The sequence below is a fragment of the Heterodontus francisci genome, chromosome 4 (genome assembly GCF_036365525.1).
Source record: "Heterodontus francisci isolate sHetFra1 chromosome 4, sHetFra1.hap1, whole genome shotgun sequence".
In the NCBI taxonomy this organism is placed as follows: domain Eukaryota; kingdom Metazoa; phylum Chordata; class Chondrichthyes; order Heterodontiformes; family Heterodontidae; genus Heterodontus; species Heterodontus francisci.
This window is the reverse complement of record NC_090374.1, coordinates 18,996,354-19,016,987: the sequence shown is the minus strand read 5'-3', so window position 1 is coordinate 19,016,987 and position 20,634 is coordinate 18,996,354. Positions and strand designations below refer to the sequence as shown.

The window sequence follows — 20,634 nt, the reverse complement described above, 5'->3', positions numbered from 1 at the left end:
GCCATATAGCTCCAGAAAATTCTGGACAGGTATCTTATGACAGAATATAAAAATAATATTCTCAGTTTACCCGATTTATTAATCTAAACTAAGCCAGGAAAGTAACATGACGAGATAACAAAGTTCTTCCTGATGAAACAGATGAAACATCAGGAAGAACTTTACTCAAATAATGATACCGTTTATAATAATCTGTTCGGCAAAAACATTGGATACGCTCAAAATGCAGCTGGACGCTATAACATGAGAGTTCAGGTATTGGTGGAATGAACTTCAATAAGATGAATAGCCCTTTTACATCCCTAAATTTTATGTTCTAAAGTAGTAGTAGGCCCCATCCCAGCTTCTTCTTACTAGCTTCCAATAATGTAATTACTAACAGTCTTACTCTTGCCCCACAAGTAATTTGCTTTTTAATAAAGACTTGCTAATAGCAGTCATCCCATGAATTTTCTTTTTTTTTGTAGGATGTGATCATCACTGGCAGGGCCACCATTTGTTGCCCATCCCTAATTTCCCTTGAGCTAACTGGCTTGTAGGCCATTTCAGAGGACATTTTAAGAGTCAACCACATTGCTGTGTGTCTGGAGTCACATGTAGGCCAGACCAGGTAAGGATGGCAGATCTCCTTCCCTAAAGGACATTAGTGAACCAGATGGGTTTTTACAACAATCGACAATGGTTTCATGGTCATTAGACTAGCTTTTACTTCCAGATATATTAATTGAATTCAAATTTCACCATCTGTGATGGTGGGATTTGAACCCATTTGAACCCAGAGCATTTGACTGGACTCTGGATTGCTATTCCAGTGACATTACCACTATGCCACCGCCACCCCCTAGCAGAAACACATGACTAGATCACTTTTTTTTTCAATTCATGCGGCTTAAGGGATTAAATGTCGTGCAGGACACCAGGGGAAACTCATCTGCTCTTCTTGAAAATAGTGCCATGGGATCTTTTACATCGGAAAGATACTCCATGAGTGCATCGCTTCCTCAATCCAGCACTGAGTTGACAGTCCAGTTTATGTGCTCAGTCTGGAAGTGGGATTTGAATCCACAACCTTCTGACTCAAAAAGGTACGAACAATACCACTGAGCCAAGCCGACATTTACCGAAAAAAAAGTGGCATGATGGTGAGAACTGCAATATGGAACAAAAAGCAACTAGGAAGATATTCTCTACCAAAAATCCACTGCCAACCTGGGGTTTGGCTACCAACAAAAAAAATCAAAGTCTTAGAATTCAATGAATGTTTTGTTCACACTCCACCTCCACTTGCAACTTTTCTCCCTCCTTTTCCTGAAGCTATTATTTTTTATTTGTTCCTGGGATGTGGGCGTCGCTGGCCAGGCCAGCATTTATTGCCCATCCCTAATAGCCCTTGAGAAGGTGGTGCAGTCCATGTGGGGTAGGTACACCTACAGTGTTGTGAGGAATTGAGTTCCAGGATTTTGACCCAGTGATAGTGAAGGAACGGCGATATTGTTCCAATTTGAAGGAACGGCGATATAGTTCCAAGTCAGGATGGTGTGTGGCTTGGAGGGGAGTTTCCAGGTGGTGGTGTTCCCATGCATCTGCTGCCCTTGTCCTTCTAGGTGGTAGAGGTCGTGGATCTGGAAGGTGCTCTCGAAGGAGCCTTGGTGCGTTGCATCTTGTAGATGGTACACACTGCTGCCACTGTGCATCAGTGGTGGAGGGAGTGAATGTTTGTAAATGGGGTGCCAATCAAGCAGGCTGCTTTGTCCTGGATGGTGTCGAGCTTCTTGAGCATTGTTGGAGCTGCACCCATCCAGGCAAGTGGAGAGTATTCCATCATACTCCTGACTTGTGCCTTGTAGATGGTGGACAGGCTCTGGGGAGTCAGGAGGTGAGTTACTTGCCGCAGGGTTCCTAACCTCTGACCTGCTCATGTGGCCACTGTATTTAATTGGCTACTCCAGATCAGTTTCTGGTCAATGGTAACACCCAGGATGCTGATAGTTGGGGATCAGCGATCGTAATGCCATTGAACATCAAGGGGAGATGGCTAAATTCTCTCTTTTTGGAGATGGTCATTACCTGGCACTTGTGTGGCGCGAAGGTTACTTGCAACTTATCAACCCAAGCCTGGATGTTGCTGCATTTCTACACGGACTGCTTCAGTATCTGAGGAGTTGCAAATGGTGCTGAACATTGTGCAATCATCAGCGAACATCCCCACTTCTGACCTTATCATTGAAGGAAGATCATTGATGAACAATATGAAGATGGTTCGGCCGAGGACCTCCTGCAGTGATGTCCCAAAGCTGAGATAATTGACCTCCAACAACAACAACCATCTTCCTTTGTGCTAAATACGACTCCAACCAGCGGAGAGTTTTCCCCAATTCCCATTGACTCCAGTTTTCTAGGGCTCCTTGATGCCATACTCGGTCAAATGCTGCCTTGATGTCAAGGCAGTCACTTTCACCCTCTTGAGTTCAGCTCTTTTGTCCACGTTTGAACCAAGGCTATAATGAAGTCAGGGGCTGAATGGCCCTGGCGGTATCCAAACTGAGCGTCACTGAGCAGGTTATTGCTAAGCAAGTGCCACTTGATAGCGCTGTCGACGACACCTTCCATCACTTTACTGATGATTGAGTGTAGACTGATAAGGTGGTAATTGGCCGAGTTGGACTTGTCCTGCTTTTTGTGTACAGGACATACCTGGGCAATTTTCCACATTGCCGGGTAGGTGCCAGTGTTGTAGCTGTACTGGAACAACTTAGCTAGGGGCACGGCAAGTTCTAGAGCACAGGTCTTCAGTACTATTGCCGGAATATTGTCACGGCCCAAAGCCTTTGCAGTATCCAGTGCCTTCGGTTATAGAGTCATAGATTCATAGAGAGATACAGCACTGAAACAGGCCCTTCGGCCCACCGAGTCTGTGCCGACCATCAACCACCCATTTATACTAATCCTACATTAATCCCATATTCCCTACCATTCTCCTACCTACACTGGGGGCAATTTACAATGGCCAATTTACCTATCAACCTGCAAGTCTTTGGCGGTGGGAGGAAACCGGAGCACCCGGCAGAAACCCACGCGGTCACAGGGAGAACTTGCAAACTCCGCAAAGACAGTACGCAGAAGTGAACCCGGGTCGCTGGAGCTGTGAGGCTGCAGTGCTAACCACTGTGCCACCTGTTTCTCATAATACTGAACTAAATTGCCCATACAAAAATATTATTGGTTCCATTCCATTAAATGCGTTGCCAAAATGTTTAATTTACTGTTTCTCCATTCAATTTTTCCCACAAGTGGAGACAGTGGTAATGGCACTGAACTTGTAATCCAGAAGCCCAAACTAATGTCCTCCCACCACAGCAGCTGGTGGAATATAATTCAATTTTGGGTGGCACAGTGGTTAGCACCGCAGCCTCACAGCTCCAGCGACCCGGGTTCACTTATGTCTACTGTCTGTGCGGAGTTTGCAAGTTCTCCCTGTGACCATGTGGGTTTCCGCCAGGTGCTCCGGTTTCCAACCACAGCCAAAGACTTGCAGGTTGATAGATAAATTGGCCATTGCTAGTGTAGGTCGGTGGTCGGGGAATTGAGGGGTTGTGGTAGGAATATGAGATTAATGCACGATTAGTATAAATGGGTGGTTGATGGTTGGCACAGACTCAGTGGGCCGAAGTGCCTGTTTCCGTGCTGTATCTCTAAATAAAATAAATAAATAAAATAATTAATGAATTCAATGAATTAATAAAAATCTGGAACTGAAAGCTAGTCTCAGTACTGGTGCCATGGAACTATCCATTGTTGTAAAAACCCATCTGGTTTCGGAAAGTAAATCTGCTGTCCTTACCTGACCTGGCCTACATGTGACTCCACACCCACAGTAATGTGGCTGACTCTTAACTGCCCTCTGAAATGACCTAGGCTAGCCACTCAGTTGTCAAGGGCAATTAGGGATGGGCAACAAATACTGGCCTTGCCAGCAACTCCCACATCCCATGAAACAATTTTTAAAAAGGTACTCTACTTGGCCTTTTAATTACTAATACAGAATGCCCAAATCCTTTAAACTCTTTTGAACTTCCAATTTTCGACATTTTCAAGTAGCCCCGCCAATGATCATGTGAAAAATACTTCAAGTCATTATCTGGAAATCCACTCATGCAAGTCCTCATGCGCAAGTCTAGATACCTAATCTTCACAGGCAATTTGACCACCAAAGGAAGCACGGCCAAGCTGGATTCTGTATCTTGTTCTCTCACGTACGTATATGCACTTGCTTGCTAGCAGGAATAACTATATAATAAATTAAGAGCACAAATCCTGCTCCAGGATTGCAAATCCCAATTACTGACTGAGATCTTCCAACTCAGCAGACCAAACACTAACCCTGCAACCATCTGGTTTCCAAAGTGTGGTGCCTCTACTCACTTTGTGATAGAGGCATTGACCTGAAGAACTGGGCCTTTCTACTCTCAAAAAGCGTAGGATGTAGGGTTAAAGTGTTTAAAATGATGAAGGGACTAGATCGTGTCTATCTAAACAGTCAATAAACCAGATAATTAGGAAAAGTGAGGGGTCATGCATATAAGCTATGAAAGTTTAGATGTCTGGAAAATATTCTTTACGCTGAATGTTGTCAGCACTTGGAACAGACACCAGTTTGTGCAGAGAGCGTGAATTTCCTGCAACAGTTCAAACAGAAGCTAGGCAAGTTTCTTTCAATGGTTATCATCAATGGGTTTAGTTGGTGGCAGTGAGCTTTCTCCTCCAGCCACTGCAGTTCTCGTGATGATGGTGCTTCCACAATGGTGTTTGGTATTGAATGTTGAACTAGTGTTGAGGAAGAAACAGCTATATACGTCTAATTCAGCAGTGTTCCCATAATACTGAGCTCTTGTCCTTGTGGTTGCTGTTACACAAGAGGGAGATGTGTCAAGTAACATTGGTGAGTTGTTGCAGTGCATCTATTGATCATAGGTACTTCAACCATAGTGCACATGGTGAAGAGGGTGGATGTTGAGTCCAGAGGTAATGATGTTGTTGTTATTACAGAGACTTGGTTGAGAGAAGGACAGGATTGGCAGCTAAATGTTCCAGGATTCAGAAGTTTCAGGCGGGATAGAGGGGGATGTAAAAGGGGTGGGGGTGTTGCATTGCTGGTTAAGGAGAATATCACAGCTGTACTGTGGGAAGACACCTCAGAGGGGTCATGCAGCGAGGCAATATGGGTGGAGCTCAGGAATAGGAAGGGTGCAGTCACGATGTTGAGGGTTTACTACAAGCCTCCCAACAGCCAGCGGGAGGTAGAGGAGCAGATATGTAGACAGATTTTGGAACGATGTAAAGGTAACAGGGTTGTGGTGGTGGGTGATTTTAACTTACCCTATATTGACTGGGACTCACTTAGTGCTAGGGGCTTGGATGGGGCAGAATTTGAGAGGAGCATCCAGGAGAGCTTCTTGAAACAATATGTAGATAGTCCAACTAGGGATGGGGCCATACTGGACCTGGTATTGGGAAATGAGCCCGGCCAGGTGGTCGCAGTTTCAGTAGGGGAGCATTTCGGGAACAGTGACCATAATTCCATAAATTTTAAGGTACTTGTGGATAAGGATAAGAGTAGTTCTCGGGTGAAGGTGCTAAATTGGGGGAAGGCTAATTATAACAATATTAGGCAGGAACTGAAGAATTTAGATTGGGGATGGCTGTTTGAGGATAAATCAACATCTGACATGTGGGAGTCTTTCAAATGTCAGTTGATTAGCAACCAGGACCAGCATGTGAGGAAGAAGGATAAGTTTGGCAAGTTTCGGGAACCTTGGATAACGCGGGATATTGTGAGCCTAGTCAAAAAGAAAAAGGAAGCATTCGTAAGGGCTGGAAGGCTAGGAACAGACGAATCCCTTGAGGAATATAAAGACAGTAGGAAGGAACTTAAGCAAGGAGTCAAGAGGGGCTAAAAGGGGTCATGAAAAGTCATTGGCAAACAGGATTAAGGAAAATCCCAAGGCTTTTTATACATATATAAAGAGCAAGAGGGTAACCAGGGAAAGGGTTGGCCCACTCAAGGACAGAGAAGGGAATCTATGTGGGGAGCCAGAGCAAATGGGCAAGGTACTAAATGAGTACTTTGCATCAGTATTCACCAAGGAAAAGGACTTGGTGGATGATGAGCCTAGGGAAGGGAGTGTAGATAGTCTCAGTCATCTCATTATCAAAAAGGAGGAGGTGTTGGGCGTCTTGCAAAGCATTAAGGTAGATAAGTCCCCAGGGCCTGATGGGATCTACCCCAGAATACTGAGAGAGGCAAGGGAAGAAATTGCTGGGGCCTTGACAGAAATCTTTGCATCCTCATTGGCTACAGGTGAGGTCCCAGAGGACTGGAGAATAGCCAATGTTGTTCCTTTGTTTAAGAAGGGTAGCAAGGATAATCCAGGAAATTATAGGCCGGTGAGCCTTACGTCAGTGGTAGGGAAATTATTAGAGAGGATTCTTCGGGACAGGATTTACTCCCATTTGGAAACAAATGGACTGATTAGCAAGAGGCAGCATGGTTTTATGAAGGGGAGGTCATGTCTCACTAATTTGATTGAGTTTTTTGAGTAAGTGACAAAGATGATTGATGAAGGAAGGGCAGTGGATGTTATCTATATGGACTTCAGTAAAGCCTTTGACAAGGTCCCTCATGGCAGACTGATACAAAAGGTGAAGTCACATGGGATCAGAGGGGAGCTGGCAAGATGGATACAGAACTGGCTCGGTCATAGAAGACAGAGGGGAGCAGTGGAAGGGTGCTTTTCTGAATGGAGGGATGTGACTAGTGGTGTTCCACAGGGATCAGTGCTGGGACCTTTGCTGTTTGTAGTATATATAAATGATTTGGAGGAAAATGTAGCTGGTCTGATTAGTAAGTTTGTGGACAACACAAAGGTTGGTGGAGTTGCGGACAGTGATGAGGATTGTCAGAGGATACAGCAGGATATAGATCGGTTGGAGACTAGGGCGGAGAAATGGCAGATGGAGTTTAATTCAGACAAATGTGAGGTAATGCATTTTGGAAGGTCTAATGCAGGTGGGAAGTATACAGTAAATGGCAGAACCCTTAGGAGTATTGACAGGCAAAGAGATCTGGGCGTACAGGTCCACAGGTCACTGAAAGTGGCAACGCAGGTGGATAAGGTAGTCAAGAAGGCATACGGCATGCTTGCCTTCATCGGTCAGGGCATAGAGTGTAAAAATAGGCAAGTTATGCTGCAGCTGTACAGAACTTTAGTTAGGCCACACTTAGAATATTGCGTGCAATTCTGGTCGCCACACTACCAGAAGGACGTGGAGGCTTTGGAGAGGGTACAGAAGAGGTTTACCAGGATGTTGCCTGGTCTGGAGGGCATTAGCTATGAGGAGAGGTTGGATAAACTCGGATTGTTTTCACTGGAACGACGGAGGTGGAGGGGCGACATGATAGAGGTTTGCAAAGTTATAAGCTGCATGGACAGAGTGGATAGTCAGAAGCTTTTTCCCAGGGTGGAGGAGTCATTTACTATGGGACATAGGTTTAAGGTGAGAGGGGCAAAGTTTAGAGGGGATGTGCGAGGCAAGTTCTTTACACAGAGGGTGGTGAGTGCCTGGAACTTGTTGCCAGGAGAGGTGGTGGAAGCAGGTACCATAGAGACGTTTAAGAGGCATCTTGACAAATCCATGAATAGGATGGGAATAGAGGGATACGGACCCCGGAAGTGCAGCAGGTTTTAGTTTAGGCAGGCATCAAGATCGGCGCAGGCTTGGAGGGCCGAATGGCCTGTTCCTGTGCTGTACTGTTCTTTGTTCTTTGATAAATCAAGCAAATTCTCTGTCCTGGGTAATGTCAAGCTTCTTGAATGCTGCTGTGCCTGTAACCATCCAGATGACTGGTGAGTACTCCTGACTCTAAGAAAGCCAACAACAGTCAAATATACCTGCTTTCTTATGGAACTCCCATAAGTAAGCAGTTCCATAGCGTCCAAGGCAGCATAGCACAGTCAATTCTCATTCACAATGAGGAGTGTTTAAGACTGGAACATGCAGTATCAAATGAACAGTTAGCGTGAAGCCTCAAACACTCTCCAACGGAACTTAGAACCATATAGGGCCCAGAATTGCACTGGCATCTACAGAAGCTGACTTTAGATTAACAAGAACTTAACTGGAGGAGTCAATGTACTGAAAGCATTCCAACATAATAGAGATATTCAAATGGTGCAATATATTAGAAACAAGCAGCTACAGAAATAAAAGGAAAATACTGTGGATGCCGGAAATCTGAAATAAAAACAAGAAATGTTGGAAATACTCAGCAGGTCTGGCAGCATCTGTGGAGAGAGAAGTAGAGTTAACGTTTCAGGTCAGTGACCCTTCTTCAGAACCATCTACAGAAATATTGGTTCACTTCACCCTAAGGCAAATAATAGATTCAATTATCAGATATAAACTTGAAAATGATGTGTACAAGTACAACTTAATAAACAGCAGTTAACATGGATTCAGAAGCAACACACCATGCCTAATCAGCCTCCGTGAACATGTGTACTGTTTTGGACACAACAATACAGGAAAGACACTAAAACCACACAGAGTGTACAGTGTATGTTCACGAGGATGAGGAGGGATGAGAAACTACAAGTTAGGTTATTACAGTAAGACAAAGAGACACAGGTTCAAACAAGTTAAAGACAAATTTAGGATTGATATCAGGAAGTTCCTGTACACACAAAAAGTGATGGACATGGAATGAACTTCTGAATAGCATAGGAGAAGCAAAAACCTTAGAATTTAAGAAACACTTGAATGTTGCAATTCACTTTAAGATCCTCGTCACATTTCAATTATTTGTACTAGGAAGAATTTTGGGGTGGTTTGGATCAATAGATTTGTTAGGTAACAATGTTAAGTGACATGGAATAAAGGCAACTAAATGGAGTTGAGGTGCAGATCAGCCATGACCTAAATGGCTGGCAGTTGATACTTGATGGGTTGACTGGCTTACTCCTGTGAAGTAAATGCTATTAATTAGGCTACCAATCAAAAAGGGGCCATCTGGCCCATTCAGTCCATTTTGGGACTCCACGTAAGCAATTAAATTCCAATCAGCAGATGATTAAATCCACACAACACACATTAGATGCAGAACGATGCTTTTTGCTACCATAATTATGCATACTAACTATGAGCAGGAATAGGCTATTCAGCCCCTCGAGCCTGCTCCACCATTCTATAAGATCATGCCTGATCTGTTTGTGGACTCAACTCCACTTTCCTGTCTACCTCCGATAACCTTTGACTCCTTTGTTTGTCAAGAATCTGTCTACTTCTGTCTTAGAAACATTCAATAACCCTGCCTCCACCACTCTCCAGGGAAGACAGTTCCACAGACTCATGAACCTCTGACGGAAAAAAATTCTCATCTCTGTCTTAAATGGGAGACGCCTTATTTTTAAACTGTGCCCCCTAGTTTTAGTCTTGCCCACAAGGGGAAACATCCTTTCAACCTCCACCCTGTCAAGTTCCTTCAGAATCTTATATGTTTCAATAAAATCACCTCTCATCCTTCTAAACTCCAATGAATAAAGACCCAAATTGTCCAATATTTCTTCATAAGATAACCCACCTCATCCCAGGAATCAGCCGAGTAAACCTTCTCTGACCTGCTTCCAATGCAATTATATCCTTACTTAAGAAGACCAAAACTGTACACAATACTCTAGATGGGGTCTCACCAATGCCCTGTACAACTGTTCTGTTGAATATCTGTTTGATATTCCATTCCCCTGGCAATAAACAACAACATTGTATTTATTTTCTTAATCACTTACTGTACCCGCATACTGACTTTTTATGTTTTGTGTACAAAGACCCCCAGATCCTTCTGCATCTCAGAGTTCTGCAATCTCTCTCTATTTAAATAATATATTGCTTTTCTATTCTTCCTGCCAAAGTGGAAAAGTTCACACTTTCGCACATTATGCTCCATCTGCCAAATCTTTGCAAACTATCTATATCCCTTCACAGACTCCTTATGCCTGCTTCACAACTTACTCTATCTTTGTGTCATCAGCAAATCTAGCAACCATATATTCTGTCCCTTCATCCATGTCATTAATATAGACTGTAAATAGTTGAAGCCCCATCATTGATTCCTATGACAGTCCACTAGTTACAGCTTGCCAATCTGAAAAAGATCCATTTATGCCTACTCTCAGTTTCCTGTTAACTAACCAATCCTCTATCCATGCTTATATATGTTCCCTCCATACCATGGGTTCTTATTTTGTTTAGTAACCTTTCATGTGGCACCTTGTCAAATGCCTTCTGGAAATCCAAGAACACCACATCCACAGGTTCCCCTTTATCCACATTGGTTGTTACTTTCTCAAAGAACTCTAATAAATTAGTCAAACACAATTTTCCTTTCACAAAACCATGTTGACTCCGACTGATTGCATCGAGATTTTCTAAATGACTTGATATAACCTCATTAATAATAGATTCCAGCATTTTCCCTATGACAGATGTTAAGCGAGCTGGCCTGTAGTTTCCTGCTTTCTGTTTTCATCCTTTCTTGAATAGCAGAGTTACATTCGCTATTCTCCAATCTGGTGGGACCTTTCCAGAATCTAGGAAATTCTGGAAAATTAAAGTCAGTGCATCCACTATCTCAGCAGCTACTTCTTTTAAGACCCTAGGATGAAGTCCATCAGGGCCTTGTCTGCTTTTAGTTCGAATAATTTTATCAGTACTCTTTCCCTGGTGATGGTAATTCTTTTAAGTTCCTCCCTGCCTTTCAACTCTTGATTCACAATTATTTCTGGGATGTTATTTGTATCCTCTACAGTGAAGACAGATGCAAAGAATCTATTCAATTCCTCCGCCAATTCCTTATGTTCCATTATTAAGTCACCAGACTCACTCTCTGGAGGACCAACACTCACTTTACTTACTCGTTTCCTTTTTAAAATACATGCAGAGTCTATTACTATCTGTTTTTATATCTCTAGCTAGCTTTCTCTTGTACTCTAATTTCTCCATCATTATTCTTTTGGTCATTCTTTGCTGTTTTTATATTCTGTCCAATCTTCTGAACTGCCAGTTCTCTTCGCTGAATTGTACGCTTTTCTTTCAACTTGATACTATCTTTAACTTCCTTAGTTAGTCAAGGATGGGTGCGTCCTTCCCCTAGAGTCTTTCTTTCTCACTGGAATGTATCTTTGCTGAGTTTTATGAAATATCTCCTTAAATGTCTGCCACTGCATCTCTATTGACCAATCCCTTAACCTAATTTCCCAGTTTACTTTAGCTAGCTCTGCCTTCAAAGCCTCATAATTACCCTTATTTAAGTTAGTCTTAGATCCACTAGTCTTAGATCCACTCTTCTCACCCTCAAACTAAACGCGAAATTCAATCATGTTGTGATCACTGCAACCTAGGGGCGGCTTTACTATGAAGTCATTAATGAATTCTGTCTTGTTACATATTACCAGATCTAGAACAGCCTACTCTCTGGGTGACTCTAGAACATGCTGCTCTAAGAAATATTCCATGAACTCACCTTCTAGGCTACCTTTGCCAATCTGATTTGTCCAATCTATCTGCAGATCAAAATCACCCATGATTATTTCCCAACCTTTCTCACAGGCCCTCATTATTTCTTCCTGTATGCCCCATCCGACAGCGTGGCTACTGTTAGGGGGCCTATAAACTACTCCCACAAGTCCACAAGTGACTTCCTACCTTTACGATTTCTTATCTCTACCCAAACTGATTCTACATCTTGGTTTTTAGAACTAAGGTCACCTCTCGCTATTGTACTAATGTCATCTTTAATTAACAGAGCTGCCCCTCCACCTTTTTCTAGTTTCCTGTCCTTCCGAAATGTCATGTACCCTTGAATACTCAGGTCCCAGCCGATCAGATCATACATATTTATTTCTATTTGAGCTATCACTTCATTTGTTTTGTTATGAATGCTGCGCACATTCAAATACAGAGCCTTTAGTTCTGTCTTGTTACTATTTATGCAACCTCTAGCCTTAATTGCTTCCACACTCTTAATTTTGTACATTTTGTCTCTTCCAGCCATGTTTTGATTGTTATTTCCCTTATTGCTACCTTGGTCTCTTGCCTTGTCCTCTCTATTTAATTTATCATATAGACACATAGAAAATAGGAGCAGGAGTAGGCCATTCAGCCCTTCGAGACTGCTCCGCCATTCATTATGATCATGGCTGATCATCCAACTCAGTAGCCTGTTCTCGCTTTCTCCCCATATCCTTTGATGCCTTTCACCCCAAGAGCTATATCCAACTCCTTCTTGAAAACATACAATGTTTTGGCCTCAACTGCTTTCTGTGGTAGCGAATTCCACAGGCTCACCACTCTCTGGCTGAAGGAATTTCTCCTCATTTCAGTCCTGAAAGGTTTACCCCGTATCCTTAGACTATGACCCCTGGTTCTGGACTCCCCCACCATCGGGAACATCCTTCCTGCATCTATCCTGTCAAGGCCTGTTAGAATTTTATAGGTTTCTATGAGATCCCTCCTCACTCTTCTGAACTCCAGCGAATATAATCCTAGCTGACTCAATCTCTCATACGTCAGTCCCACCATCCCAGGAATCAATCTGGTAAACCTTTGCTGCACTCCCTCTATAGCAAGGATATCCTTCCTCAGATAAGGAGACCAAAACTGCACACAATATTCCAGGTGTGGCCTCACCAAGGCCCTGTATAATTGCAGCAAGACATCCCTGCTCCTGTACTTGAATCCTCTCACTATAAAGGCCAACATACCATTTGCCTTATTTACCACCTGTTGCACCTGCATGCTTACCTTCAGCGACTGGTGTACGAGAACACCCAGGTTCTCGTTACATATTCCCCTCTCTCAGTTTATAGCCGTTCAGATAATAATCTGCCTTCCTGTTTTTGCATAACCTCAGTTCTGAAGAAGGGTCACTGATCTGAAACGTTAACTCTGCTTCTCTCTCCACAGATGCTGCCAGAACTGCTGAGTATTTCCAGCATTTCTTGCTTTTATTTGTAATAGTGATGCTAAGTCTGTATCAGAGGCTTGGTATATATTACCAAGAAAACCCAATATGCCAAATGAGAAATATTAAATTCATCATCAATTGGAAACTTACATTAGATTTTTAATGGGAAAATCCTACAGTTAACTTTTTAAAAAAATAGCAGCCAAGATGGCCACTGCAATACTAGGAGATTGAACTGGAGTCAAAAGTCTAACAAGAAGCCCAGCCAGGAAAATACTGAGTAGATTATGCAGATCATCCTTGTTAGCAGGACAATCAAAGCTATCTTGAGGCATTCATAAGTGAAGACATTCCTCCAGGGGATAAACACTGACAACACCACCTGAGAGAGGTTTTAGACTTTGGACAAAATTATGAGCGGCATAGATAGGGAAACTTTTTCCCTTAGCGGACGTGTCAATAAACAGGGGGCATAGATTTAAGGTAAGGGGCAGGAGGTTTAGAGGGGATTTGACAAAAAGAATTTTCACCCAGAGGGCGGTTAGAATCTGGAACAAACTGCCTGAAGGGGGTGGTAGAGGCAGGAAAGGAACCCGCACAACATTTAAGAAGTATCTAGATGAGCACTTGAAATGCCGTAGCATACAAGGCTGCGGGCCAAGTGCTGGAAAATGGGATTAGAATAGATCGGAGCTTGATGACCGGCATGGACATGATGGGCCGAAGGGCCTGTTTCTGTGCTGTATAACTCTATGACCTCATTAAAAACAATGGGGATTGAGAACCATGTGACCATCTGTCCATCTGTGAAAAACTGGGAGTTTTGTGACACAGGGAAGACAAGTAGTAACTGAGTGTGCAGCAGCAGAGAAGGCTGGGTGCCTCCATTTCTCTCTCTCTCTCCAGAAAACATCAAGCTTGAAAACCGTCTGTGACTGTGGACCCTGCAAGACTACAGATTGCTACAGCCAGAAACCAGAGGAAGAAAGCAAACTACAATTCTGCCTTCAAGAAAATCCAGAGCAGAGCAGGCCAGCCACAGCATGCATTATGACCAACCAAGGACTTCAAGAGTACAGCTCCAGCCAGACAATCACTGAATCATCCAACCTCAAACTGTGTATTTAACTTTTATTTATTCTGGACTTTAATCCAACCAAAAACCCTACTTTCCACATTATGATCTATTTGTGTGTGTGCGATTCTCGTGTGTTTGTGTGCGTGAAATGTGCAGCGTATTTTTTTATTATTTTTAAATCGGGGTTAGAGTAGTAAGTGTAATAAACGTAACTCTTTCTTGTTTAAACTCAAGAAAACCATTCCGATTGGTCTTTCACAATCATAGTAAATGTAAAAGGTAAAACACTCACAGAGGTGGTAAGTACAACCACTGTTTAAAAGGTATAAACCCGGGGAGCCCGAGACACTGCCCCCCCCTCCCTGCCTCCTCATCTGGCTGTAACAATATAATTTGTTATTTTTGATAGGATTAAGATTGAATTTCAGTGAGCAATGCGTTGTATATGTTCATACATAAAATACACCAGCTTGTTGGTTTACATGTTGTCTTGTCTCACTCAAGTGACTAGTTTGCTTGTAGGAGAAATGCACACTGGGGCACATACAAGATTACAGCATTCAGTTCACATAACATTATCATTATAACTATTATACCATAAACTGGGGGTTATGATGTGAGCAGATATTGGACAGCAAAGGTTAACACCTGATCATTGGGTCATGGGATCCACTTAGAGCAGCGACAGCTGAAGCCGAGCCAAAGATAATATCTAAGGCAGACCGAAAATTTGTAAGAGTCATTCTGCACAGAAGAAACTAAGGGTGACTAAACAGCCTTCTTCATCCATATTTAACTTGTTATCGCTATCCTGACCAAGTAAGTATGTAAGTGAGAGACCTAAGCTATTCTATGGTCTGCCACTTGGAAGTGGGCAACAGAGGGTACAGTGACTTAGTCACACTTTCCTTCCCTATAAGTAAGTGTTCAGCCTCTGCTCAAATGTTCCCCATTGCGGCATGGTTCAGATTGTGAACTACATGGGGAATAAAAGACATTAAACTTGCATATTGCATGTCCCAGAAACTGGGGCTTCTTTATAACGTGCCCCATATTATCTATGCAAAATTGCAATATTTACATGAGATAAAAATACATAAAAAGATACATCGAGTTCTTACAATCAGCATTCATATTATTTATTATAAAAACAAAATACTGCAGATGCTGGAGATCTGAAATAAAAACAAGAAATGCTGGAAATACTCAGCAGGTCTGGCAGCATCTTGGAGAGAGAAGCAGAGTTAACGTTTCAGGTTAGTGACCCTTCATCAGGACTGGCAAATATTAGAAATGTAATAGGTTTTAAGCAAGTAAAGCAGGGGTGGGGCAAGAGATAACAAAAGAGGTGTTGATAGGACAAGGTCACAGAGAATAACTGACCAGAAGGTCATGGAGAAAAGGCAAACGGTATGTTAATGGTGCGGTGAAAGACAAAGCGTTAGTACAGAAAGGGTGTTAACTGACAGAAAAATGAACAGCCCTGGCCCCAAGCAAAAACACGAAAAAACAGTGGGTAGGCACAGTAGAAACAAACTAAAACTAAAATAAAACAAACAAATGAAAAAGAAAAAATAACTAAAAATAAAAAGTGGGGCCCATAATGCTCTGAAATTATTGAACTCAATGTTCAGTCTAGCAGGCTGTGGCGTGCCTGATTTTTTCTTTTTTCTTTATTTGTTTGTTTTACTTTAGTTTGTTTCTATTGTGCCTACCCGCTGTTTTTTTTTTCATATTCCTACCACATCCCCACCTGTTCCTATATTTCCCTACCACCTACCTATACTATGGGCAATTTATAATGGCCAATTTACCTATCAACCTGCAAGTCTTTGGCATGTGGGAGGAAACCGGAGCACCCGGAGGAAACCCACGCAGACACAGGGAGAACTTGCAAACTCCACACAGGCAGTACCCAGAATTGAACCCGGGTCGCTGGAGCTGTGAGGCTGCGGTGCTAACCACTGTGCCACTGTGCAGCAGTGTTGAGACAACAAAAACACAAGTTTGCAAAAGCAAAACACTGCAGATGCTGGAAAGCGTAAATGAAAACAGAAAATGCTGGAAATACTCAGCAGGTTTAGCAGCACCTGTGGAGAGAGAAACAGAGTTAACATTTCAGGTTTATCAGACCTGGGAAATGTTAGAAATATAATAGGTTTTGAGCAAGTGAAAGAGAAGAGGGTGGGAAGAACAAAAGGGAAGGTGTGTGATAGGGTGGAGGGCAAGAGAAATTAAATGATAAAAGGTTGCAAGGTGCAAGGTCAAAGGGAGTGGTAATGGGACAAGTAAAGAAATATGATGTGTCTAGAGGAGGCAGAACACATGCCATTAAACACAAAGTAAAGGAAATAAGAAAGAACTGAAAATAAAAAAACAAACCAGCCAAGGAGTAGAGAACAAAATGGGGACAGAGGTTATGATCTAAAACGTTGAACTCAATGTCGAGTCCAGAAGGCTGTTAAGTGCTCAGTCTGTTGAACGAGTTTGCGTTGAGCTTCAGTGGAACTGTAGCAGGCCAAGGACAGAAAGGTCAGAGTGGGAGCAAGGTGGAGAATTAAAATGACAGGCACCTGGAAGCTTGGGGTCATGCTTGTGGGCTGAATGGAGGTTCCGCCAAGCGGCCACCCAGTCTGTGTAGAGGAGACCACATTGTGAGCAGCGAATACAGTATCCTAAATTGAAAGTACTACAAGAAAATTGCTGTTTCACTTGAAAGGAGTGCTTGGGATAAAAGCAGAAAGGACTGGAAATACTCAGCAAGTCTGGCAGCATCTAAGGAGTTTTTGGGGCCTGGGAGGGTGAGAAGGCTGGGGAAGGGGTGACAGCAGAATTGCATGAAACAGAACGAACACAGTTGAGGGCCCTGTCAATCACAAGTCAGGAAGGTGGTGGGGGGAGGGCGGAATCCTCGGTTCAGGAAAAAGGAAGACAGATCAAAATCATTCATGTGGAAAACTGCATCGCCCAAACAGATGCGACGGAGACAGAGAATGGAAGAGAGTCTTACAGGAAGCAGGGTCTGCGGAAGTGTAGCCAAGATAGCTGTGCAAGTCAGCGGGCTTATAGTGAGTGAATAAAAGCAAAATACTGCGGATGCTGGAAATCTGAAACAAAAACAAGAAATGCTGGATTCACTCAGCAGGTCTGGCAGCATCTGTGGAAAGAGAAGCAGAGTTAACGTTTCGGGTCAGTGACCCGAAACGTTAACTCTGCTTCTCTTTCCACAGATGCTGCCAGACCTGCTGAGTGAATCCAGCATTTCTTGTTTTTGTTATAGTGAGTGAATATTGGCTGATATATAGATATATATACCCTTTTCTGGAGATAGACTAACATAGGTTTGATGGGCCAAATAACCTCCTTCTGAGCTGAAATTTCTATGGTTCAATTGTCTTAAAATCCTCACACTGATTACATTTGGAACCCAAAGATTTGCTCATTTGGATGGTATATGCAAGAGTCCCAATTCTTTAAAAGCTACATTTAGAAGTATTAAAAGTCACATATAGGATTTTCTACTTTACAACTATATCCTGACTATTGCAATTCATTTACATTTACAACTACATTTGACTTCCTTAAAAGAATATTAAACCTAACTCCTGGGAAAACTGGATTTTGCATTTTAACAGACGAGAATGCCATTCAAAATTAAGTCAGCCTGACAATGTATAAGGCTACAAGCCTTGTAGCAAAATATGTATTCATCTCATGGAGCCTATGGCTAGAGCTAATTAGAGTCATAGAGTTATACAGCACAGAAACAGGTCCTTCGGCCCATCGTGTCTGTGCCGGCCATCAAGCACCCACCTATTCTAATCCCATTTTCCAGCACTTGGCCCGTAACCTTGTATGCTATGGCATTTCAAGTGCTCATCTAGATACTTCTTAAATGTTGTGAAGGTCCCTGCCTCTACCACCTCTTCAGGAAGTGCGTTACAGATTCCAACCACCCTCTGAGAGAAAATCTTTTTCCTCAAATCCCCTCTAAACCTCCTGCCCCTTATCTTAAATCTATGCTCCCTGGTTATTGACCCCTCTGCTAAGGGAAAAAGTTTCTTCCTATCTAACCTATCAATGCCCCTCATAATTTTGTACACCTCAATCATATCCCCCCTCAGCCTTCTCTGCTCCAAGGAAAACAACCCTAGCCTTTTCAGTCTGTCTTCACAGCTGAAATGCTCCAGCCCAGGCAACATCCTGGTGAATCTCCTCTGCATCCTCTCCAGTGCAATCACATCCTTCCTATAGTGTGGTGCCCAGAACTGTACACAGTATTCCAGCTGTGGCCTAACTAGCATTTAGTCTTCCAGGCAGACTCAGTTTCTCTTTTATATTTGACTGTGCATCACCCCCTACTGTACCTCCACTCTGTATCCCATCCCCCTGCCAAATTAGTTTAAACCACACCACCCTCCCCCCCCCCCCCCACCCTCCCAAGGGCACCAGCAAACCTCCCAGCAAGGATGTTGGTCCCGTTCCAGTTCAGGTGCAACCCGTCCAACTTGTACAGGTCCCACCTTTGCCAGAAACAGACCCAGTGATCCAGGAAACTAAAGTCGTACCTCCTGCACCATCGCCTCAGCCATGCATTCATCTGCTCCATCCTCCTATTCCTATATTTACTAGCACGTAGCACCGGACGTAATTCCAAGATTACATAATTCTCTATTATTACTTGATAAAAATCCTTGTTAATAGGTAGAGGGTTCAGCAGGTTCAAACATGCTAGTGAAACAGTGGAATAACCTTTAAAACATAGAGGCATAGAGTTATGTACAGCATAGAAGGAGGCTATTTGGCTCTTCGAGACAATGCCAGTTCTCTGCGGAGCAATCCAGTCAATCCCATCCCCTGCTCAATCCCCATAGCCTTGCAAGTTTATTTTCCTTCGTGCCCATCCAATATCCTTTTGAAATCATTGATTGTCTCAACTTACACCACCCTCGTGGGCAGCGAGTTCTAGGTCATTACAACTCGCTGCGTAGAAAAGCTCTTCCTCACATTCCCCTTGCACGTCTTGCCCAAAGCTTTCAATCTGTATCCCCTAGTCCTTGTACCATCATTTAATGGCAACAGTTTTTCCTTGTCAAACTTATCTAAGCCTGTCATAATCTTATACACCTCAATTAAATCTTCCCTCAATCTCCTTTACTATCTTTGGCCTCCTTGTCTCGAGAGACAATGGGTAAGCGCCTGGAGGTGGTCAGTGGTTTGTGAAGCAGCGCCTGGAGTGGCTATAAAGGCCAATTCTAGAGTGACAGACTCTTCCACAGGTGCTGCAGATAAAATTGGTTGTCAGGGCTGTTACACAGTTGGCTCTCTCCTTGCGCTTCTGTCTTTTTTCCTGCCAAATGCTAAGTCTCTTCGACTCGCCACGCTTTAGCCCCACCTTTATGGCTGCCCGCAAGCTCTGGCAATCACTGGCAACTGACTCCCAAGGCTTGTGATCAATGTCAAAGGACTTCATGTCACATTTGCAGACGTCTTTAAAGCGGAGACATGGACGGCCGGTGGGTCTGATACCAGTGGCGAGCTCGCTGTACAATGTGTCCTTGGGGATCCTGACATCTTCCATGCGGCTCACATGGCCAAGCCATTTCAGGGGCCGCTGGCTTAGTAGGGTGTATATGCTGGGGATGTTGGCTACCTCGAGGACTTCTGTGTTGGAGATACGGTCCTGCCACCTGATGCCAAGGATTCTCTGGAGGCAGCGAAGATGGAATGAATTGAGACGTTGCTCTTGGCTGACATACATTGTCCAGGCCTCGCTGCCATACAGCAAGGTACTGAGGACACAGGCTTGATACACTCGGACTTTTGTGTTCTGTGTCAGTGCACCATTTTCCCACACTCTCTTGACCAGTCTGGACATAGCAGAGGAAGCCTTTCCGATTCGCTTGTTGAATTCTGCATCGAGAGACAGGTCACTGGTGATAGTTGAGCCTGGGTAGATGAACTCTTGAACCACTTCCAGAGTGTGGTCGCCGATATTTACAGATGGGGCATTTCTGACGTCCTGTCCCATGATGTTCGTTTTCTTGAGGCTGATGGTTCGGCCAAATTCAGTGCAGGCAGCAGCAATCCTGTCGATGAGTCTCTGCAGACACTCTTCAGTGTGAGATGTTAATGCAGTATTGTCAGCAAAGAGGAGTTCCCTGATGAGGACTTTCCGTACTTTGGTCTTCGCTCTTAGACGGGCAAGGTTGAACAACCTGCCACCTGATCTTGTGTGGAGGAAAATTCCTTCTTCTGAAAACTTGAACGCATGTGAGAGCAGCAGGGAGAAGAAGATCCCTAACAGTGTAGGTGCGAGAACACAGCCCTGTTTCACGCCACTCAGGATAGGAAAGGGGTCTGATGAGGTGCCGCTATGCTGAATTGTGCCTTTCATATCGTCATGGAATGAGCTGATGATACTTAGTAGCTTTGGTGGGCATCCAATCTTTTCTCGTAGTCTGAAGAGACCACGTCTGCTGACGAGGTCAAAGGCTTTGGTGAGATCAATGAAAGCAACGTAGAGGGGCATCTGTTG

The 20,634-nt window shown here is 43.5% G+C and overlaps 1 protein-coding gene across 4 annotated transcripts in view; it reads right to left on the bottom strand.

Annotated features, from left to right (window-relative positions):
- The window catches only part of rgs12b (regulator of G protein signaling 12b), a 341,690-nt gene that overhangs the window by 300,239 nt on the left and 20,817 nt on the right, over positions 1-20,634 (bottom strand). The gene's annotated exons all lie outside the window — the stretch shown is intronic.